Genomic DNA, 19,220 nt, shown 5'->3' with positions numbered 1-19,220 from the left:
GTTCTAGGACACTCGCAGATGCAGCTCAGTGCAGGTTACCTGTCTTCTGGAGAGCAGTAAAAGGAGCTGTGGTATTACACAGAGGAGAAATCTCAGCCCTTCCCTTCTTATTGCAACAACTGGATGTGATTTTAAAATGTTAAGGTGTATTTTAAGTAATTTAAAGTCTAATAATAATTGTAGCAGTGTGATTTTGCTATTGATGTGCTCTCCAGCATTTTCCCCACTGTCAGTGTGAGTTCCTGCCTTGATGAGGAGAGTCTTCCTCAGCGCTGCTGCAGAGCAGTGAGTTTTTTACATGCTGATCTGCTTTAGGCTGCCTGTGACAACTAGACAAATATAAAAATAAGCAGCAGGAGTGATTTGTGAGGGGCTTCTGCCACCTAACAGTCAGTTGGTGATAGCATTGCGTGGCATCTTTGCCTGCATAACTCGACACTTGTTTGCCTGGGGAGCCCCGTGGCCCTTTCCTGATTTTCTGAAAGATTGTGTATGGGTTTGAAGTGTTTTTGCAGCTGATCCATCTGAAATCCCATCAGGTTAAAAGAAAAGAAAAGCCACGTTTGTTGGATTATGGTTTCCAGATCCTCCAACTTCTGGAGCAGGCAGGGAGGGGAATGGAGAGGGAATCATGACTTGAGCAATTAATCTCGTTGTCGCTTGGGCAACCCTCATCACAGGTGGACAGTGATTTATGAACAAGGCTTTCACATTTTTCTACTCTGTCTTGTGTGGGAGCAAAGTTCTGGCGTCGTTCCATGGGAGATGATGGTCTGTCAGCCTTTCTGAGGGCAACTCATTGCCTCCCATCATTTTTGGGAGATATGAGTAACGACGTTGGTCTTCTGTCCTTCCTGCAAGGGGGTTGTGTGTTTTGAGGTATGTGGCAAGATCTAGAGCTGTTCTTGCCATTGACTGCCTGTGAGCTGGCGGCTGAGCTGAAGTCGTTGAGGTTCCTCTTGTGAGTTCACAGTTCAGCTGTACAAAGCCGTGGCTGTTCCTGGTGATGTGGGGTCCTTCCCAGCCTGCTCCTCCTGGCACTGAAGGACTTCCGTGGCCTTTTGCCAGGTGGAAGGAGCTGAGGAAGGAAACCCCCCCTTTCAGACTGCTTCCTCCCCACCTGCAGAGGTGCTTTTACCACAGCTGAATTCTGTAAATCAAAACATTTGCTGCATTTTTGGCCCATAGTTCATGTTATCTCTGGCCAGCGGGCTGATGGTGAGCCAAGTGTGAAGCCCTAGAAGCTTGGAAGGAGGTGTTGGTACCCATCAGTGGCATAGAGAGGAGTTGCCAGAGCCCCCAGAAACACGTGGATGTTGGGCAACCAGCTTCCTAGTGCCAGGGAAGGGGCTGATTAGTTCTCGGGCCTCCTTTACATGTGATTTGCATGCATGCAGTCATTTGAGTTGTTCTTTTTTTTTTAAAGGGCAAAGACTCAGATCTTCTTCACCCTCTTTAGAATGAATTTTGCTTAGTTGTTCAGTTTGAAAGTAGGTGGACCAGATGTTCGTGGTGCTGAAGGTTAAAGGCTGGATGTGAGACTGGGGAACAGAGCTGGGTCTCATTTAGCACCTCTCAATTCAGCTGCTATTAGAGCTTTTTCCAGTTTGGACCATCAGAGCTGCTGGTGAGAGAGTGTCTGGTCTAATTTTACTGATCTCAGCCATTTTGAAATTCAAGATTGCTGAAGTTTCCTGCTGAAACGCAAGCAGCCTCTTTGCCTCTAATCTCTGTCGTTCCCTGAAGCAGCCCTTGTCTCCATCTTTCATCCACATCCAGACAGAGGCTTCCACAAGGTCTTAAGCAGCCTTGTGAACATTTCCCCAGATGATTTTCATTTCCGCTTGCCTCTGCCCTTCTCCAATCCAAGCAGGAGCTGACGTTTCAAAATACCTTGAGGAAAGGCTATTCTTGTGGTTTTTCTGCATGCTTCGGGGAAAGACGTACAGGATCTTTCTTGAGGGCTTGGCTTTGGGGGATTTTCAGTCTTGTTTTCCAGATCTTGCAGCTTTAGACAAGTTCTCAAAATGTGGATGCTGAATTGAATTAGTGAACTTCTTGAAGATTTCCTGGCACTAATACTATATTTGGGCATCAAACTTGGGACTGTTGGAGTTTTTTTACGGGTCAGAACCCCCCGTGTGTCAGCGCTGGTGCAGGGCAATGTCCTATCGAAGTCAAAGGACAGATGTCATTCAAGGCAAGGTTAAGTCAGTTCTGGCCACATTCAAAAGTCCTAACCACAGCTAAGCCTGTTGTAACTTTCCTGCCAAGACTGTTCTTTGATTTTTTTTAAAAAAAAAAAAAAAAAGAAAAGAAAAAAAAAGGATTTTAATTAACTACAAATTTCTGTGGAATGTATCTGCTATTTTCTAAAAGCATCCGTGCTTTATCGGTAACTCAAAGCCAGAACATCATGGCTGAACAAAACTATTTACATTTGAAAGCTTTTCAGTTGAAAATGTGTATGTTTTGGAATTGGAAATCCTTTTTTTATGGCTTTCATTTTTACGGGAACACTGGAAAATTTCTGCTTTGGGGAAGGACTATTCTGACTAGTAAGCTTTTTATTCTCAGAAGTTAAGTACTGTTTTCTCAAACAGACATTTCTACTTTTTTTTTTTTTTTTTCTTATATCTTTTTCTTTCCTCTCGCTGCTCAGGCCATTTCCCTTGACTTGCTTAACTCTATTTGAAAACCAATGTGAGAAATGGAGCTTTGTGTTACAGGCTCTGTCACCCAGCTTGCTGTTTGGGGCCAGCTGAACAACCATGCTGGAAAGCGCCTGGACTGATTGCAGCCACAAAAATGCAACATTTGCAGTGGAAGCTATTTGAAAGGGTTTTTTTCAGGCCGGAGATGTCTACCAGCACTGTATCCACCTGAGCCTCGCCTCCGCTGAGCAGTGAGGTGCTATGGGCAGGGCAAGCCCTGATGATTTTAATCTAAATGGGCATGACCAGATGAGAGGCCAAATGCTGTGTGGATTTAATCATCTGACAAATGCAATGATTAACCTTAAATATTTTGTATTCATTCCCAGGGTGGAATTTCTGCCTAGAAATAAGGCCATCAGCCATTTATTTGCTGGCGGCGATGGCCGTGCTGTGCACAGCCAGTTGGGAAACTCTGGTTATGTGGAAAGCTGTAAGGAATGACAGCCGATGAGTTGTTAAATAACCGCATAACTTGTAAGGTACGGGAAGGTGCTTCCAGCTTGAAGTGTGGCTTTCCCTTCCCTGGAGAGCTGCCGTGGGCTGGGGACACTGTGTCTCTCCAGCAATGGCATCATGAAGTGCTGCCACGTTCACTCTCTGTGGGCTGGGGGTCGTTCCCTGCTGCTCTTGGCACCTTTCCCCCTCGAGCTGCTGCTTATGGAGCCTTTTTTTGGCAGAAACTGGGGCTGGCATCTTGTGCACTGAAGGAAAGGCTGAAGGGGAGATGGCAGAGCCAGACTGCGTGCCGGTGTGGGACATCTGCATCCCGGATCTGGCTTCTCGGATTTCCCGATTGTCAGTTTAGTTCCCAGCCCAGATCCAAGTCAGAGCGGGGAGGGAAACTACATTTCAGTAGCCTCACGCGATCCCACCTCCCAGCCTCAGCTGGACAAAGCAGCAGGTTTCTGGTTGCACTGGAAGCTGGGTCTGGATCAGACCCATCTGCCTCTGGATGTCACTAGTGTGAGCAGCTGGAGGGCAGGGAGACACCGGCTCTCCTGCCGTTCATCACCTGTTGCCTGGCCATGGAGCCGGCTGTCTCTGCAGGAGGGCTCAGTTTAATTAGGCTGGTCTACACGGGAAAGGGCTTGATCTGAGGAACTGGCCGTGGGGTTTGGTGGGTGGCAGCTCCTGGCTCTGTTCTTTTCGATGTGGTTGCGTTCAAGTTGCGTGCACTAGGTCTGATGCAAGTGGGCAGATGTGGCCTCAGATTTTTACCAAACATGCTATTTTGATGTCTTTGACAAAAGCAGTCTTGCTCACCTTGCGTGCCCAGGTAATCTAGCAGTGATGCTAGTGAAAGAGGTGGGCTTGTGGGAGGGGGCTGCTGCTGTGCGGAGAACTGGCTCTGAGGCAGTGCTGAACTTTTAGGGTCACATAAGCAGCAGTTGGCACCAATTGTGGCAGGAAAAATAGTATGGGGTTAATTGATTTCTTTACCTTTGAATACGTTTTGTTTTGAGCTTAATAACAGCATTCTAATATGCATGTTATGTGAAAGAAATGCATCATTTGTTTATGTGGCTGACAGCTTAAAGTTCAGTATGGAAAGGATATTTCTTCTCTCCAGCTCTGGATGTTTAACTGTTTAATAATAATAGTTAGCATTAAAAGTTCATAACATTTAATCTTTAATAGCAAGACATTTACCTTTGCCTGCAATACGCTGGTGAACTTCTACATTACACACCTGAGTGCAACGCTGATGATGTTAGAAGATGTTAGCCTGGCTTGAACCAAATTACACACTTCTGCACAAGGCTTCAGCTAGTTTCCTCTGTATGTGAGACAGCAAACAATGATATAAGTACAGAAATAAGAGAAGTTAGAACAGATAGAAGACATTGGAAGTAGCGCACAGTGTGCAAGTATCTGTGAAATGTCGTATATTTAAGCAATAGCGGTGGTGCTGGGCACAGAGTCCTTCCAGAGCCCATCCTTTGAGTGCTCAGCAAACACCCGTCAAACAGTGCTGGTGCTCAGTGTTCAGCAGACAATGTGGGGAAAGCTTGACAAATGTGATTTGTTAGAGCAGAAACTGCAGAAAGTCTGGGCCATGAAAAATATAAGCCTAATACCGATTATTTATGGTGTGCTGGGATTTCCTGATGGGGTATTTCAGGAGTGCTTTGAGAGCTGCCTTGGTTGGAGACCTTCCTGAAGCAGTGTCGATGAGCTCCTCTAAATCCTGAGACGGATGAAAAAGTCTGAAGTCACTGACGCTGCCCCTGAAGTTGGACTTGGATCCACTGTGTTTGGGATGGTATCCTGGTCCAGAGCCAGGGAAAGAAAAGCTGCTGGTGCCAGTGCCCATCAAGCCCCAAAGCTTGCAGTAGGGCGGCAGGGTGAAAGTAGGTTTACTTAAAAGATAAAACACACTGTACAAATCCTACAAGAATGGTTAAATATGCTCCCAAATCTGTGCTGCCCACAGTGACTGTGGAAGCCCGGCTGCAGCCATCCTGTATCGATTGAATCATATGCCTCTTGTTCATGGCTGGACTCAACGCCCCCCACCCCCCCCCCACCCCCTTTAAGGAAGAGTGTGATGTGCTGGATTCTTCCTGCCTGATACTACCGGGCAGCCTTTTCACCATCTCCCTGAGAAGCAGCAGTCGCTGCCTCCACATGACAGCAGAAAAGTATGTTTTAAAGAGCAATATTAATAATAATAGCAACATTAAAGTGTGGAGAAGGATTACAAAGGTAATTCCAAGATCTTGCTTAGTAATGCAGGCTATTAACAAAAGATAATCACCTTTAAGTCAGTCACCTTTAGCCCTGGAGTAAAATGGAGGCACAATTATTCAATGCAGTACAAAAGTAATTTAAATAGAGATGGATGAACTGTCGTCTTTCTTAGTTCTTGCTTGGGAAACCAGCCAGGGCCAAGTCCTAAAGGGAGTAAAATGTGATGGAAAAAAGGGCAGCAATAAGTAAGTAATTCCTGGTGTCCTTCTCTCCATTTTTCCATCAGAACCAAAGTCATTCACCCTTTGGAGTGTAAAAAGGGAAAGGGGGGAAAAGTAGGAGATCCGTGTTAAAAAGCAGTTCTTCATTATCCTTTTATGAGTAGCATTTGGAGGCTCTTTGACTCCAGACTGCCATAAAACATCTAGATCCTTGCTGTGCGTCAGAGCATGGCTTTTTGCTCTTGGAAACCACGCAGCCGTGCAGCTTCATAATTTCTGTCACTGGGTCCATGGCTGAGGAGCAAACTGAAGTACGGGGTGGGACGAGCTTCATATGGAAGAGGTACCCTGTCTACTGCAAGAAGGCTCAGGAGCTGAGGAAATTATCAGCATGACCAAAAAGATATGGCCACAGGGTTTATTTATGTGCGTAGGAAACCTTTCTAAGCTGGAAGCAAGAGTCTCTTTCTTTGCAGAAGCTGCTGTGTGATCCCTCCCCTTGTGTCCACATCCTGACTTCTTCCCTGGAAGTGCCTGTGGCTGCTGGAGTGCAAGAGCTTGTTAGTTTTGGTAGGGGTACTTCTCAGTGCTACCTGGCTGGTTTTGTTGTTTAAAGGGGTCACTGGAGTTTTATGCTGGGAAGATGGGGAGCGTATGGGCTCTGGAAGAAGTCATGAGATTGCAAAAGTGACTTTGAAAGGTCTTTGAAGCTGCAAAGATGAGCAGCTGGGGCCCTTGGAAATGCCTAAGGCAGGGCTGTAGCCACACACGGGTCCTCTGGACAAGCAGACACTGACTTACCATCTGAGCTTCTATTTAGCAGGCTCTTAAAATTCCCAGTGATTTTCTTTCCCGCAGAAAGCAGCACTGGAGCTGAGCATCCAGAACCCATCCGTTGCCTTTGCCTTGTTTCCATAAGCAGCAGCCGGCTGACAGGCAGGCAGCAAGGTGAGGAAAGCCTCGGCGAGCCTTGCGGCACGTGGCTCGGCATGACCCTTGCTCTGGAGCAACCGAGGATGTCTGAGAGAGATTAGCAGGTATGAGAAATTACAAACAGAATAAACCTTTTGGAAACAAAACTGAGAGTTGCCGTGAGAGGCATTGTTAGTGGCTGCTAATCCACAGAGCAGAGGGAGGAGAAGCTCCAGTCCAGCCCAGTGTGGAGTGGAATAAATTCTGTGTTTCTGTTTTATGTCCTGACTGTGCAAGTGAGGGGCCTCGTGCGCTCATTCCTGCACCATTCCCATGTGGCTCTGTCTGGACTGCTGCCTGCTTTGGCTTTATAAACAACATGGTAGGAGCTCAGTGCATGATTATTCTCAGAGATACTATCACAGCGTTTGCCCTGGTTACTGGTTTTCCATTGCACAGCTCACGTGCAGGCTCTGTACCAAAGGCTGCTGAGCTGGTGGCCCAGCAGGGTCTAACCTGTGTGATGGGGCAGTCCCAGAATCCTGGTTTGGAGGGTGTTGCTACTGGGTGCAACCCTCCACGTCCCGGAGTATGGGCTTTTGTAGGAGCAGTGCTGCTGAGGGTGTCCTTCAGAAGGGTTTGAAGGACACAGGAGAGCCTGTGAGCATCCACCAAAGGACACCTTGTGTTGCAGTTGCTAAGCTCTGCCAGGAGCAGCGTGGGGTGAGCCCAGGAAAGACCTCATCCTGCACTGGTGAGCAGAGTGTAGGAGGAGGCAGGGAACTGGGATCAGTTTTTGCACCTGGAGACCTCTGATGGCAGTTCTGTCAGCTTGGGATTTTCGCCATATGTTTGGAAGCAGCGCCTCTGGGTGAGATGCAACATTATCGGAGGCTAGCAAGGGGTGATGCCACGAGCAGAGGAAGGGGTGGCATCTGTCCCTGCCCATGGCACAGCTCAGTAAATCTGAAGAGGGCTGCACTGTGGCCAGGATTACAGCGCTGTCTGGAAATTCTCTGTATGTTCATCATCACCCACACCATCAGAGAGTCTGAACGTTGGGCTTCCAACCAGAGAGGTAAACATTTAGGTAACATCAAACCCAAGATGACAATAACCAGAGCAGAAACTTTTCCATCCCATTGCAGGTCAAGCCTGGTTTAGTCATTTCAATGAGAATTTATCTCCAGGGTTTTTGGGAGAGCAGTGCCTGCTCATGGCCCTTCACTTTGCCCCATAAAACCCTGCTTATTCACTCCATCTTTGTCCACCTCCTACCTCAGGCTCATATTCAAGACCCTGGTGGAGAATATCTCGAAAAGGCAGACAAATTAGCTGTGTAAAAACTGGACTAAATTGATAGTGCATTTATTGCACACTGATGTTAACCCTTGGTATGCTGTACTGGGTGCAAGCTCTGAGCTTAACATACCACGTGCTGTAGGGTTTTCTGAATGTCCGTGGCCTCCAGTGCTGGTAGGGTGGGTGCTGGTAGAATGGGTGCTGCCAGCTGTGCTGGTCCACGTGGGCTCCTGGAGATGTGGTTTATTACCTCCTCGTTGCTGTGGGGGTGTGTTGTAGTAGTGGCAGAGTAGATGGCATTGAGTTTGTATTGGGCATTATGTTGGAGACACTTGCTGCTCCCTGGAGGGCATGCATGCTAGATCAAACTGTGGATGGTTGTTGCCAACTTTCCCTGTTGTGTGAAGATGAGGGGCACAGCGGGCTGGGCAGAGCCTCCTGGGTACTTAGGGACTGTTTAGGCACCACATCCTTGTTGAGACCAGTGTGGGTTTGGGGAAAGAAGAAAGGGGAAGCAGCTGAAAATCAAATCCTTCTCATGTTTTGTTCATCTGAAGCCTGAAACAATTTGTGAGTTTGCTTTCAATAACTGTCTATTAAAACGGACCTTTTTTCCATAGAAATTGCTCTCAGGTTCTTGATCAGCTTGAATAAGCACAATGCCCTCCCTTGTCAGATAGGCTCACTTCAGCCGTAAATCTGATGCTGAGAAATTAGATTTCTCTACTGCTCCCGAGCTGTCATCAGAAGAGTAAGACGATGGCGATCCGTGGGGAGAGCTGAGCGTGACATCGCTGTATGTGTCTGCTCTGCAGGTGCTGGGCAGGGTTTCCTTGGCTCGCTGGTAAGGGAGATTTGCCCTTCAAATTCCTGGGTGGTGGATGAGCCGAAAGAGCTGTGGGCTGAACCGGGGAACTAGGACCTGCTTAACTCTGCTACGTCTGGCTAAGCCAAATGAGATAGTATTACTATCTCATTACACAGCTAGTATTACTCATCTTTTAGTGGAGCAAAAAAATGTGTTTTCCTCTTTCAAAAGTCCTGGAAGAGATGGAGTGGTGTCTCCTCTGTGCAAGGTGCTAACACATTGGTGATAACATGTCCCAGCCATCGACTGACCCTTCGTGTCTGGGAGCCAGAACTGTGTTTAAAGCTGCCGAGAGATTGCTCAGAGTGTTCATTATTTACTATGACAAACTGAGTGCTACCAACTGCTGGTGGCCAAAATACCGTGAGTCAGGCTCCCAGCTAAAGAGACGGCTTAGAAGAAAAAGTTAAAAAAATAAATACATTAATACTGAACTCTTTGTTCTGCTTTTGATAGCTTTACTATTCATGTTTTTGAGCTTTCCTCTGCAGCCGTAAAATTTAGAAGAGCATTTAAAAAAAATTAAAGCTGAGATTTTCTTAAAATCACATGTTTCCAGGCACAGGGGACTTGAGAGTAAAGCTCCAGATATAATCCTGCGATTTGGCAGTGCTCGTTGTATCATATTAAGTGATGGTCTACAGCACTCGTTAATTGCTGCAGGCTGAAAAACTATTCTGGCTCCCGACAGAGGTCTTCTGCTCATTCTCAGCATATAAGTTTCTCCAGTTCTTCTGGGTAAGAGGGAAATATCACTTTCTAAAGGGCATAAGTACAAAATTATGCAGTGATATAACCTGTATCCGGCTTGAAGAGTATTTTCAACTGTCTTATTCAAAATGAAATTTAAGTATTTGCAACTAAATCTGTTTCTGAATAACCGTACAGGTAATTTGGTCTTTATAAGCTTCCATGTCTAATCCAAAATCTGTTGAAGACCAGCAGAAGAGAGTGGGGCTGTTGGTTAGAACAGGTGATCGTGATCTGGACTTTATTGATGGATGCATCCAGGATCAATCCGTGTTTCTCCTCCCAGTCCAGTCCTCTGCAAGCTGGGCTTTGTGCGTGTACCCAGGAGAGGCAGCGTTACCTGGCAGATACACCTCAAGTCTGAAAACAATTTGCTTTTTATTGTTCATTAAACCCAGTCTCTTTTTGGACCCTAGATCAGGCAGCCCCCTGCAGTGCTGCTCTTGCCTGCACCCCCTGACTTGTCTGCATTTGGGGCAGCACGTCTCTGTCCCAGGCGTGGCGCGGGGGGACCCTGCTCCAAGCTGAGGTGAGGTTTGTAGCTGATGGGCTCCCCTCCTCTCCGTCAGGATGGATGGATGGCAGCTACGTAGGTTCTCCCTGGCTCTGGTGGAGGCAATCTGTAGGTGCCACTGGAGATACTGACCCACTGCTCCCTGCAGAAGCGGGGGAGAGGGGCAGGACATTGCCTCCTGGGCAAGACAGGTGTTTTGCTGCAAAGCCGTCCAACAGAATTCTTCAGATACAGGGAAGTGAAGCTGGCCCCTCTTCCTTCCCCAAGCAAGTGCACGGCCAAATCCCCGTTATTTCTACAAGCATCCTCCACCTGCTCCTGGGCCTGACGCTGCCATTGCCAAGGACCTGCGCTGGCTGTCCTTTGTCAGTGAGCAGTGGTCCCTGTCTCTAGCTGTAGCCTTTTGCTTTTTGGCAGCGTGCAGGAGCAGTCAGCTCAAAGCAAAGGCAAGGAGCATCTTCACAATGCTGGCCCCAGGGCTGATCCCCTCGGGGAGGTCCTCCTCTGTCCCATGGAGCTTCTAATACTGGCAAAGCAGCAGCAATCCACTGTGATGTGGAGGACTGGGGCAAAAAAAGCAATTTCTCTTGATTGGGGTTGGAGTGGAAAGCATTCACCTGTTCCCTTGTTATTGTCCCTGCCTTTGCTGTGCTGCCTGCTGCCTGCAGCCCGTCTGGCAGGGCTGCCTCCCAGCCGGCGGGTCGGTGGGCTCTGTCTCTGTGTGAGTGCTGACATGTTCCAGCAAGCTGCCACACAAACACACACATCAAAGGGCTGGCATGTGTGTTTTCTGAAGCAGCTTTCTAGGTTTTACTGGGCTATAAAATATAGCGACGAGGATATAAAAACAAAGCTTGATGGACTTCGCAGAGAGCCAAAGCAAGCAAGGAGAGAAATGATGAAAATGAGAAAAAGGGTTATGAGCAAGGAATCATGTATCGGTTCCATGTCAGGAGGAACAGATTTTGGAATAACTGTGAAGAGCACAAAACTGTTTTAGTCATTAAGGGGATGGGGGGAGAAAGAAAAAAAGAAAAGGAGAAAAAAGGTTGATGAAAATGAACAAAGGAGGGAACTTCAAAGCATAAATTTCCTGACTGGGTGACACTGATGTTTTGAACAGTTGTTCTGTGTGAGATAGCAGCAGTGATTTTAATGAACTTTAAAGAGCAGTATAAATAGGAACAAACAAAGAAAGGAGATCGCATTAGCACAGAGCTGGGCACTGAGCTAATTACCTGAACAGGATTTAAATGGCAGGTTATTATTTTTTTATTTATATGTATAAACCTATTTTTCTATTTGGGCTTAAGAAAATAGAATAAAATAAACTCAAGCACCTCAATTTGGATTTCCAAGGGAATTGAATACATGCTTGATTTCCATGAAGTGCCTGAGCTGCCGAGCCGAAGGGCAGTGAAATGGGTGTAGCAGAGAAAGGAGGGAGCCTTTTGTGGGCCTGGGAAGGTGCTGAGGGGGTAAAGAGTCTATTTTCGTTCGATACACAGTCGCTCTGTGATGTTTCAAATGGATTTCACGGTGCAGCTGCATGGGGACTGGGAGGATCAGAACCATCAGAAATGGGGAAAAAACAGGTCACTTTGTACTTGGAGTGGGTCACCTTGTCCTCATCCTAGGCTAGAGATTTTCTTATGCTTCGGATCTTCAGATTAGAGCATTTGTTTGTATTCAGGCTTGCTTCTTGCTGTTACACGTGCTGCAGCGCTGGGTTAGATGCCCCCGGTGCTGGCGGCAGGGGCATGTGGAGGTACGTGCCGGGGGAGGTGAGGGTGCTCGGGTGTGCAGCACCTTGCTCCTGGCCTCGGCTGCTGTGAGATACCATTGATGCCTGCTCCCCTGCCTTGGTGCACACACCTGAAAGGCAGTCAGCTATATCATGGACCAGATTCGCTTGCGGGGCTGACATTTCTAGTCAAACCTCTCTCACCTATCCTACATTTGGTGGGCCGAGAGCTGCCAATGTGGAGACAGGAAAAGGGAGCCAGCCCTGGACATCTGCAATGTTGAAAGCATTCTGGCCTGTGTCGTAAGTGGGCTGTCTTGTTAGGTAAGTTCATGGTCCTTCAAGGACTGCTAAGGAAGCTAATTAGAAATTGTAATCTCTGATTTGGTACATGACTGGAAAGCCAACATCCCGTGTACCTGAGGTGCAGAGCAGTACAAACTCGGATTGCAATCACTGCTTTCTAATTCCCATCCTGACTTACCTTCAAAGTTTTGACCCACTGCAAGCATTAGCGAACTCCTCAGCTTTCCCCAAGGCCTGCCGTCACTCTGCTGCTTGTAAAATAGCTTTCTTCTGCCCTGGGGAAGAAGTTCACTCACCGCTCTCACCTTTCACCCTGCCGCACAGGCAGCCTGCCTCTTTGTGTGCCATTTGTCCCTGGAAAAGGCACTTGCTGTGTAGCATATTTCTGTGCTGACCCTCTACGATCCTTGGATATTTTGCCAGCAAACAGGAGCCAAAAGAGGGAATCATCTCTCTGATATGTTAACCACAATTCTGGTCCCGGGTCAGAACAGTAGAGTCTGGAGAAAGTCCAGCCCATCGCCATCAGCTCTTCCAAATGCCGCCCCCCATCATTATTTTCTTCCTTTGATTAAAGACCAATGTGGATTCAGAAACCCCCAACAAAAGCCAGCCTTCGGTGGAAATATGATTAATCCTCACTTGACTCCATATTTGTTTAAAATTCTGGAGCAGTTCATATGCTTTTAATATTTATTCTTCCTCACCACGAGAGGGACTGGCCCAAGATGGACATTTCTGAGCTGCTCAGATGGCTACATATTAGAGTGATTACAATTATCAGCACTGAGTTTAAGGGATATGGGTTAAGAAAAGAGGGAATCGGGGAAAGAAAAAGCAGAAGGAAAGCAGAGGAAGAAAGGGAAAATGCTTCAGTACCTTTGCTTGCAACCCAGAACAGCTTGCATTTGCAGTCCACTAGCTCCTGTTGGCTGCTTTATTTTTAGTGACCACAGTCTCAGATACTGTGAGAAGTCCTTTAAAGTGTGTGTGCAGTTGGAGGAAACTTGCCATCTTAAAGCAGAAAAGAGGCCCCACGATTTTGCCATTTCTAGAAACCAGCCTGAATTGAATGCTTGCTCAAGGTTGCCGAAGGTTCAAAGAATATAAAGGCTCTTGCAGTGCTGTTTGTAGAAGATTTAATGGGTCGGTCTGTTCTTTTTGGCTGTGCTGAGCTGTATGGTCCTGAGCCAGGCACTCTGACTTTCTTACTGCCAAACTCCCCATACCATCAAGGGGGCTGACTTTTAGGGGGTGCCTAGCCTTGCCTGGCTTGAAGCTATTAATCCCCACCCCCCACCCCATCCCCACCCCCTGAATGATTCAGGTGGGTCCCTCAGGAGAGGGGGGTTACGGATCACTTTCGCAGACCTGTGCCTGGGTGCATCTGTCTGCTGAGCCTGGAAGCTCTGCGCGGTGGGTCCCGTTCCAGTCAAACAGAGATCACGTCCTGGGTTTTCCCATCAGAATCCATAAGGAAGGTTAGTTTGAAACGGGTTTGTTGGTAGGGGCTAAGCGCCTTTCCTCCACACGTCTGAGTGGCGACGTGCAGCACTGACTTTGCTCTCACCTGATCTTGGTGCCGTTTGGAGCGTTCACAAAAACCTTGAATGTTTCCCGTTCAGCATCCTGCGGTAGCAGGCTCTAAAGGGGTTTTTGAGCTCTACTGAGAGACAGCGAGATGAGACAGAATGATTCCTAACAGGAGACCCCGAGCACCCTCTCCAGCTGCCCGACCCGTTCTGGTCACCGGAGCAGCTGGGGAAAGGGCAGCTCCGATCCTGCTCCGGCCTGGCGCATGCCCTGGCCGGGTTGAGGTTTCTGCAAATGTAGGTTTTTCTGAGCTTGTGTAAACTCTGACTTTAAAAAAGCCTGTAAATTCCCCATGCTTGCTCAAGGACAATTGCAGGGACATCCCACAAAAACCATGCCTGCTCCAAAGTGGGAAGGGCGGTGAGGGATTTTTTTAAGGAAAAAGTTGCTTGAACTGTTTAACTTAGCTGAAGAATGTTATTTTTGCTTCTCTCCTCATCCCAGAAAGGGGCAGGTCATTTTAGATATAAGTCAAAGAGAAAATATTGCTGGAGGCAGATTTTTCACCTGTAAAATCTCATCTCAAATCATTAAAGTTTGGCAAAGTCGTATAAACAAGTGAGGGTGAGACACATTCAGTGGCTTTAAAGGATGATAGCATACTGCAAATATTCATAGGCAATTACATCAAAACCCCAAGTTTTAAAGAATATTAAGAAAATTTATTATTAGAATAGGCCAGAATTTAGGCCGCTTCCTTGTGTAAATGTAGATACGATTGCCTTTCATTTCATGGTCACCCACTATTTTTTTCAGATACCCTATCAGAATGTTGTCAAGCCTGCAGTGTAAGAGGTGAATAGCCTGGGTAAAGGATGTGCTATCGGATGTTTATGCTGCTCCTGAGGAACACTCCATAGTTCACTGACAGTAGTATCTTGGGACTCTTTATCAGGAATGTAATAAGCCAGATACATGGCAAAATTCAAAACATACTTGCTTTGGACCTCGGAGATCTGGAGCTCTGCAATTCACTGCCAAAGCAAAACTGTCCCAAAATTGACCTGAAGAAACTTCTTGCACATTTTGGTGAAGTCCTGGAAGCTCAGAATAGCAGAGGTGAGAGGCAGCTTTTGTCTGCTAAAGCGTCTGTGCTTTTTTAAAAAGAGCAAACTGTGAAATTAATATTGGACCTGATGAATTCTGAAACACTTCATTGTTTCTTGCTCTTTTTTTTTGCAGTCATTGCAATCCTTTTTGCCCCATGAAAACTGGGTCTTTTCCGCTGTCAAAACAAAGCATTTCTGTATTATTCCGACATGAAAAACATAATAATGAAGTGTACTGAAATCAGATTTTCTTCAGTGGATTACTGAGAAGCAAATTTAAAATGGTATTACAAATAATACCTCATAATTACAATGGGAATGATGAGCACCCTTAATCATGCCTTGAAGCTATGTTTGTTAGTAAGAAAGCAAAATGGAGTAGTATTCTGACATTTTTCATATTGTTTTTAATGTAGTCTACAGGTTTTAGGCCAGATTTTAAGATGAAGCAAATAGACTTCATTGCCAATATAAACAGGCTGCTTTACACTGGCCAAGCCTCTGACTTTGTTTTCCTTTAAAAAAGCTCTTTGCCCCCAGAGTCTTGCAGGAGGGAAGGAGAGTGGATCTGCGGGACTCTGGCTCATTTCAGTTGGAACTCTGTACATTAGTCATTGGGTTGACGCACTTCATGTTTCTGATTAACATCCAGCTTAAAGCCACATGTGCTTCAGCCTGCGTTCAGATGCTGGAGCTGCACAGGTAACCTCAGGAAAACCATGAACAGATGGCAGGACATGGCTGAACCGAAAGTCAGGCGAGGCGTTTGTCCGCCTCAAGCAAAGCAGAAGTCAGAGCAGCAGTTGGGATTTCAGGGTGCTGAGCGGGCTGTGTCCCAGTGCCCTGGGGTGGCGGTGGGCCCGGAAGGGGTCTGTGCTCCATCACAGACCTCTCGCCATGCTCGGGTCCTTGGCTGGTGGAGGAAGGTGCTCATGGCCAACGTGGCTTCTGCCTGCTGGAGTGGCCGGCACTGAATTTTCTAGGAGCAGGGAAAAATGTTAGTGGTCAGCAAGTGGGATAGCCCAGAGAGGTGGTGGGTGCCCCATCCCTGGAAACATCCAAGGCCAGGTTGGATGGGGCTCTGAGCAACCTGATTTAGTGGAAGATGTCCCTGCTCATGGCAGGGGAGTGGACAAGAGGACCTTTAAGAATCCCTTCTGACCCACACTGTTCTATGATTCTATAACAGCAGCATCAGCAAGGGTGGATTCGTTGCTATCTTTTGGATACTGCCAAATCTTTTCCAGCCCCAATTCACAAAAATAAGGTTTGCCTCAGTCAGGCTGGTAGCTTCGCTGGTCATGCACCCGCTCCAGTGGTGAAGTCTGCATTGTATCCTTTGAGTGCTTTTAGTGCCTTTCCTGGAACTGCAGTGTCTGGGGAAAAGCATTTGAAAATTGCACATCATTAGCATGCTGAAGAGGAGGTAATGTATGTAAAGCATTTGACCTCCTTCTGGCTCCTGTGGCTGGGACAAATTCTGATCTCATTTGCAGCCACACAAATCCAGAGTATCGACATTAAGCACATTAAGTTTAGTGGAGTTACTCTGAGTTTATACTGCTGCACCTGGGAAATGGAAGATGCCACTAGCAGCCTTTTTGTGACCCAAGGGAAGGAAGTAATGAAGGCAACCTGCAAATGAAAGGATGAAAACAGTTCCCGACAACAGAACTTTTGCAGGGGTGTGAAATTTATTGGGAGCTGCTGCATGCTCAGCATTATTCGAAACCAGCTCATGGCTTTGGTGTTGGAAGTATGGAATTAGGAATCTCGCTATAGGCATCGAGTTTTTAAAACGTGTTGAAGGCTACCTGGGGCCTGCCTGGAGAAAAGGTTGATTATAGATTGACAAAGCAGTTTGAAAATAGGTAAAGTATGGGGAAGGACAAGCATTTAATTTCTTATTTCCCCTCCTTTTCTCCAAGAAGGAAGGGAAGACTTGAAAAAATAAAACAAAGAAGGAGGGAATGAAAACTAAAGCCAGTTTCATGCAAAATTAGTTGGAGGAATTAATTATCCCCAAAAATAATAATGGCCACTATTTTTTTAATTCTCTCTGCACGTGTAAAACACCGGTGAAAGATCTGCCATGCATTTCAGTTTGGCTAATCCCCCCCCCCCCCTGCTCCAAATCCAATATCACTAACTATTCTCAGTGTTAAGGAGTAATTTTATTTTTTTTCCAAATATACAGAAAATTCAAAACATCTGGAAACTAAGGACTTCGTTGTGTGCAGCGCTTCCAGCCTGAGTCCCAACAAGCCCAGAGAACTCCTGCTTTCCTGGCGGTGGATGCAACAGAGAGGCTGGATTAACAGGATGGAGGAGCCTGACTCGGGTATCGGAGGCACCTCGGAGACGCTTGTGTTTCTTCATCGCTTTTTCATGGGAGACGGCCAGATGTTGTGTTGGCTTTCTCAGAAAAAACATAGTTGGTCTGTTGCCCACACGAGTCAGATGTTAATATATAGATGATTGATTGTGAAAATATTTAAGGTTCCAGTGAGAGCCTTTATTCATCCATGCAGAGAGGCAAGAAGTGACCTTTGGCTCCGTGGCACAGTTTATCCATCTTGCTGGATGCCTGTGTCCTTGTGGCTAGGAGGAGGGAAGAGCTGCTGTGTGGAGGGAGGCAGCTCCTCTCCTTTTGTCTGAATCACCCTGGTTTGGGTCCCAGTGACTGGCAGCCCTGTCTCTGCCGCCGGTCATGTGTGGATGGGCAAAGAAACTGCCTTTTGAGTTGGGATGGGGGAATCCTGCTGTGAAATGAAATGTGGAGAGTGGAGTAAGAGTTACCTGATGAGGGCTAAAAGGATCTTTTCTCATTCACCAGGGCCAGACTCTGCTGCCTAATTGTAGATGCCACCACGTGGATGAAGGGGCCCCAGCTCCCTGCGGACAGAGACCAGCCCTCCATGTGGTTCCTCACCTCCTAAGGTACCTCCTAAAGCAAGAAGGTATTGGCCCTGAAAGTGCCTATTTTTCTCTGTTTCATGTCTCCTTTTCCCCTCGAGGCTGTGTCTGTGGTCAGGTGGTACCCTGTGTGTTGATCCCCCCCCCCCCCCCCCCCCCCATCATTCCACGAGGTTCGGTTTCGGGGCAGGCTGAGTCCTCGGCTGCTCTGCACGCTGCTCGGGTCTCATTCCATAAGTGCGTAAAGCCTCTCATTTGTCATTGTTAGACTTAATTTGGACAAAAATGCCACAGATTACATCTTTCTTACAGGACATGGTTGTCAAATAGTTTTAAATCACAAACCAGTTTGTCACTTTACTTTAGATTCTTGAAAATCCGTGCAGTGCTTTACAGCTTGCTAAGTCTGGGGAATGCGCACTGGGATTTTCACGTGTGCTATTGCTTTCTGTGCAGGAGGAGACCCATAGCTGGTGAACATCTGAGGCTACGTTTGTTAGGAGATTCTGAAGCTCTTTCTGCATTTCCTTGCTGATCTCAGGTAAGAAATGTCCAGCTGAAGCTGATGCAGGTGTTCAGGGAGAAGAGGGAGGTGACTGAAAATAATTCTTGAGTGCAAAGGTAGAAGTGGTTCATGCTGAGCAGCACAATTCCTGTATCCTGTGGGATGCCTTACTGTGTACTGGCGGAGTACTCCTCAGTGCAAACAGTGATGGGAGAAGGAGGGAAACAACGTTAGCTTGCAATAATCAAGCATATGAAAATAAGTAGGTGTTTGCCGTCCATACAACATTGTTTGACTGAATTTCCTCTTCAAGTGAATTTGACAAGCCTGGAAGACAGTATTACACACAAGTGCTTCTGTTTGCTCCCTGTGCAGCTTGTTGCAGTAGCTGCCAAAGACCCGACGAGCTCTGGGCATGGGTAAATTTCTTCCATGTGCTGATTTGTCAGGTCTTGTACCGCAAAACATGTCAGACCCTGGCAGCTGCCCATCTGCACGAGGGTTTGGTGGCTCCTGCGCTGCCAGCAGGCTGTTAATGTGCTGCTCCCAGCAATGAGGTATGTCTGGGCTGGCCCCTAATTTGACCAGTCCTTTGTATTTTTTTACTGGGTTGATATAATATACCTCCCTCTCCTTAGTTCATTGATGCAGTCATGCTTCTTTATGAAGAAATTAAATTAGTCAGCAGTGCTGAATAAATGACAATTTTCCAACAACCTTCCAAACCGAGCTGTTACATGCTGGGGGTCTGGAGCAGCCCTCTGAAACTGAGCCAGTATGCTTTTTCAAAGAGGGGAGAGGGGGTTCTTCAACATCTACCTTCGTGGCGTGGTTACCTAACGGGTGTCATTAACAACCACCTAATTGCGGGGAACAGGAAACAACTCTTCAGGTTGGAGTCAGATATGGTCCAGGCTGTATCACAGACCCTGTAATTCTAAGAACTGAATTTATCGCAGGATGCTTTAATGCGAAGTCTGTTAGGAAGAAGCAAGCCTGAGGTCTTGCTGCACTGCAGCCAGGAGGTCCCTTGTAGCTCCGGGGTCTGTGTGAAAGCCGCAGCTGCCAGGACTCAGTTTAAGCAGATATCTCCGGGAGGTGGTTGGCTCTTCCCTCCCTGTGTCTGGCCCAA

General features: G+C 47.0%; 1 long non-coding RNA gene across 6 annotated transcripts in view; it reads left to right on the top strand.

Moving 5' to 3' along the window:
• The window catches only part of LOC130148603 (uncharacterized), a 198,401-nt gene that overhangs the window by 110,044 nt on the left and 69,137 nt on the right, over window positions 1-19,220 (top strand). For 5 of the 6 annotated variants that reach the window (XR_008821592.1, XR_008821591.1, XR_008821589.1 and 2 more), the window contains exons 3-5: window positions 16,865-17,008; window positions 17,504-17,607; window positions 18,040-18,124. This is a non-coding gene — a long non-coding RNA (uncharacterized LOC130148603). Of the gene's footprint in view, window positions 1-14,374; window positions 14,678-16,864; window positions 17,009-17,503; window positions 17,608-18,039; window positions 18,125-19,220 lie in introns of all 6 variants that reach the window. The other variant, XR_008821588.1, reaches the window with a different exon arrangement.

The sequence above is a fragment of the Falco biarmicus genome, chromosome 1 (genome assembly GCF_023638135.1).
Source record: "Falco biarmicus isolate bFalBia1 chromosome 1, bFalBia1.pri, whole genome shotgun sequence".
Lineage (NCBI taxonomy): Eukaryota > Metazoa > Chordata > Aves > Falconiformes > Falconidae > Falco > Falco biarmicus.
Note: the sequence above shows the minus strand (reverse complement) of the source record. Positions and strands in the feature narration are given on the sequence as shown.